Source organism: Lactuca sativa, chromosome 8 (assembly GCF_002870075.4).
Source record: "Lactuca sativa cultivar Salinas chromosome 8, Lsat_Salinas_v11, whole genome shotgun sequence".
NCBI classification, from domain to species: Eukaryota; Viridiplantae; Streptophyta; class Magnoliopsida; order Asterales; family Asteraceae; genus Lactuca; species Lactuca sativa.
The window spans coordinates 306253306-306257996 of NC_056630.2; positions in this window are offsets into that span (position 1 = coordinate 306253306).

Sequence of the window (4691 nt, forward strand, 5' to 3'; positions counted from 1 at the left end):
TTCTCTCACATTTGAAATTGGAAAGTTGTGATGTCTTGGATAAGACAAAGACCAACTAGGACCAATTTTATGAAATGTTTTGTCTTGATAAAGACTACACTAACTCTTGAATATTTGTTTGTCAAGAAATGTTTATTGACAAGAGAATGTTATATGTCAAGGATTCAGTGGGAGTCTTAATGGTCTTGAAAGGTTTCAAGAACAAATCAAGAATAAACCTTATTGATCATCACTAGCACACGAGTAGAGGTTTACAGCCTATCGTGTTGACATTACCTTGTTTCTGTGCCATTCCAATTGAGTTAATTATGCATGTGAGCCCTATGAGTTCTCATTTGAATGCATAAAAGGCAAGGACCTTGATCAATTGAAAGTACATTGATAAGAAAGGGTGAGCTGCTTAACTACTTGGAAGACATGGTGGGCAGCTGTGTTACCATAAGGCAAGAAATCAAGATTAAGACAGTTCGGTCCATATGAATTTGAATTTGTCGTAAACTTTGGTTTTGACAAATTCACATGGATAGGAACACATACGTCATTAAAATCTAAGTGTCATAAGATTCCCTCCTTCATGAAAATGACTGTGAGGAAATGCTTTCACTAAGAAAGATTTTAAGAAGATATTAATTGTGAAAATTGTATTCTCGAATTCGATTATGGTTACGGTGCCCTTTCCATGATTCGAATTATGAGATTTGGCAATTAGTCTGAATTGTTTAAGACACACATATGAGCTATCTAAGGCAAAGGTGTATAAGTTTAAGAAGCATTGATAAAATATTATCAAAGCATTGGGTATTAGAAATATAAACTTAAAGAAATTCAATAGGCATTGTTTTTCTGAAAGTTAAGTTGTTTCTGAATACATGTCAAAGCTAGTAGGAGCATAAGTGTTATGTTTATAATAATCATCGTGATAGTGGGAGCATAAATGTTATGATTGCATGATTATTAAGGCAAGTATTCCAAGTTAGCAATATTAATTATAGAAAACAAGAGTTATACTTTGCAAAGTCGCAATGGTTGTAAAGTTGTTTTGCTATAATTAAGGGAGAGAATATTATGCTTCATTTCAAATCTAAAGGCTTAGGTTATGAAATGTTAATAAATTTAGTCAATGAAACATAGTGAGTTCTTAAAATTCAATTATGATTACGGCATTCCTCTTCATATTTCGAATTAAGAGAACGTAGCACATAAAATATTATGGCAGAAGTTTGATAAAGTATCAAATCTTTTTTTAAGACATTATGCATCATGTCGCATACGCTTCAGGTATAGGATCGATGGCAAATGCTATAATATTTGACCATTCTAAAATTTTCCAAATGTCTAGTGCATTTAGAGGGAAAATGACAAGAATCGGTTTTGACTAAGATAATTAGACAATTGTCAAAGGACAATCCAAAGTTCGCCGAGGATTGGTCGCTTGTGAGTAGTTGGAAGCATGATATTGGATGGACCATATCGACATTATTATGAATAGATAAGATTGTATTGAGAATGAATTGTCATATGGTAAGTATGGAAAGGTTTCCATATTGGGAATTGGATATTGAGAATCAATGTCTAGATTAGAAATTTTATGCAAAAAATGATGTTCAAAGGAATGTACTTTGAGTGAGAGACATCACATCTATGGAATTGTCTTGTAACAATCTCCGATAGAGGACTTTGTAATTCCATTGGCAATAGTCATTGTGACTTTTGTGCTATGGCATTACGAAAGGATCATTGCATAAAATGTTAGAATCTAACATATTCTATAAGTGGCAAGAATTTGATATTCTTTCACTTGTGAAAAGGATTAGGAGTTGTGAAATGAGTATGATTGGAAATGTGTTCATTTGATCTATTTCACAAAGTAAGAACCATAGGTAAACATTGTGTGCATGCTAAGAGCATGGGACAAGTGTGGTAATAATTCAAGTAAGAAGTTGATTACCCGAAACAACAAATAATGAGTAATCGATATGGTGATAAATAAAAGGTGTTTTATTTATACTCAAAGGTTTGAGGCCATATGGGATTAGTATTATTCTTGTGTTTCACTTTGCATGTTTTGACTTCCTGAATAATTTAATTGGTTGAGAACAGTAAAATTATTCAAACGGGCCACAATCGTTCATATGTTGGAAGTAGATATGAGTGAAGACAGTCATGAATTGGTGTGTGGATTGTCTAAAGAGAATTAGACATAAGCAAATGTTTGCTGCAACGTTCATGAGTGCTTATGAATATGATTTGTGCATTGGATTAAACCCACGCTCACTTGGATCACTTCATGGATTGTTATCATAAGTGATTAGTGAGACGATAACATCTTATATTCTTGAAACCGAGATGTGTGAGTTGTATCTTGCAAGTCGGTTACACATTGATAATATGTAAACGCACCAGTAACTTGGTGTTATAAAACATATTGTTGTGTGTGATTTGGTGAGTGAGTGCAAGCGAGCATTGAGTCAAAGTTTATCGGTTCCTTTTATCTAAAGTAGGATAAAAGCGATATCTGTGGTCCCCTCGATGATTTAGTGATGAAACCTAAGCGCTTGGCCAAGCCGGGACTAAATTGATGTGTTCAATTGTAGTCTGTTGTCAGTCGTCATAAATCTGAATTCGGGAAACAGCACATAGATGGAGAGAATAATTTAGATGCATGTCTCAGTATATACGATATCTAGAATGGAGGAATATATGATCCCTTATCCGAAGGACACGCATATCTGATAAGATCAGAGTTGACAGCGGCTTTGGAAAGCTACGATTGCAGATCAGGATCTGAAGTCATACGCATAATAGTTATTAGACTTATCCAAGTGGGAGACTGTTGGATTAGTGTCTAAGTCCACAACTATTTTTGGTATAAGCTTGACCCGATGGTGCATGGTCCTTTTGGGTTGCCTTCACCAAAGCAACTTGATAGGATGAATTATGGAGAGAAAGGATTAATTATGATTTATTAATATATTATGAGAATAATATATTAAAGGAGAAATCATATTGTTTAATTAATATTAGTCAAGAATTAATAAGAATTAAGTTTGTGGCTAAAAGAGATTAATTAAACTTAAGGGACTAGAACTGTCAATTGTGTGATAATTGAATATTGAGCTAATGGACTCTTTATTAAGGGGGTGGACGAATTCTATGGGGAAACCCATTAGAAATCGTCCAAAGGCCTTTAAGAAAAGGGTTCATGGGTTGCTTAGGGCCTAAGCATCCAAATTAGGGTTTCCTTGTTAGATAACCCTAATAGCCTCACTATTTAAGGAACCCTTAAGCCCCAAAAACGTGGTGAACTAATTGGTTAGGGTTTCCACACGTTTTGGGCAGCCTCCTTCTCTTTTCCTCTTCATCCTCTTGCTCTTGGTGTTTGTGAGCCTTTAGATGAGTGACATTTGTGACTCTGAGCTTTCTAAGATCAATACAAGAAGGAATTGAGATTGTTACTATATAACAAACAAAGTATGATCTAAACCCTTATTCATATGTTATATTGATTAGATCTAGGGTTTTAAGTCTTGGATTAAAAGCATGTACAATAGAGAAACCTAGATCCAAGCTTTAGGGTTTGCATGAGCACATAGGATGTCTTTTGGCTATAACCCATCAGTCAAAACTGGGAAGATATAGCCTGATCAACTATATTATCCAAGGGTTGACTAGCATGTGCCTAAGTGTGGTTGTGAGGTTGCAACAAGTCTAAAAACTTACCCACAATGAGAATAATAGAACCTAAACTTAAAACACTATAGGAGTATTTTGTGTTACTACAAGCTACTTATGTACTAAATTCTTATACCTCTCTTCTCGCGTAGATTTAATGGCTAGATTCCACCTTCCCGGAGACCCGTACTACCCCAACCACAACAATGCAGGATGGCTAGAAGAAGAACTAGAAGATGATTTCCCAATCCCTTTGGATGATCATGAAGCTGAAGGCTTTTCTAATGGTTCTGACTCAGAGCCAGAAGTCAAAAACCTACCTCCAGCTGATCAAAACCCAAATCCTCGCCCAACGTTTCAAGGACCCACACCTCTGTGGGCCACAAACTTGAATAGATGGAGTCAGGAACAAGGACAACCTATCCCCTACAACGGAGACAGAAGCTTCTACAACCTTACTGAGGGAGGTTCCGCTAATAGAGTCCTACCCATCATAGTTCGTAGGATTGCTCGGAACACAGAGCAGGGTCGAGCGGCTATCGGCCGAGCCGTGGAGATTGACGCCAAATCTGGTGTTAACCCAGTCCGCATTCGCCAGCTAGAGTCTGCTCATGAAAGGACTCTGGTCCACAATGCAACTCTTCAGAGGGAACTCGCTGAAACCCAAGCTGAAGTCAGGGAACTTCAAGCTCAACAAGCAAGATCTGATAGGCGCGTGAGGGACATAAAACGTCTTCTGTCGGGGTCAAGAACTCACTCTGGTAGTTCTCGTCGCCGATAGATTCTCATCAACTTCTCTCTTTTGGATATAACCTAGTTATGTAAAACTATGGTCTAATTCCCTATCTTTGTAAATCTTAGGCCTGTTAGGTCTTGGTTAGGTTGTAATTCTGTCAAAATTTTCCCATTTTGGTTGATGTAAGGCCTCCTTCTGTTGGCCGTTTTTTCCCAAACTTGTTACATCTATAATTCTAGTAATATTGACAGGTCCCTAATCTCATGGGAAATATTATCCAAAT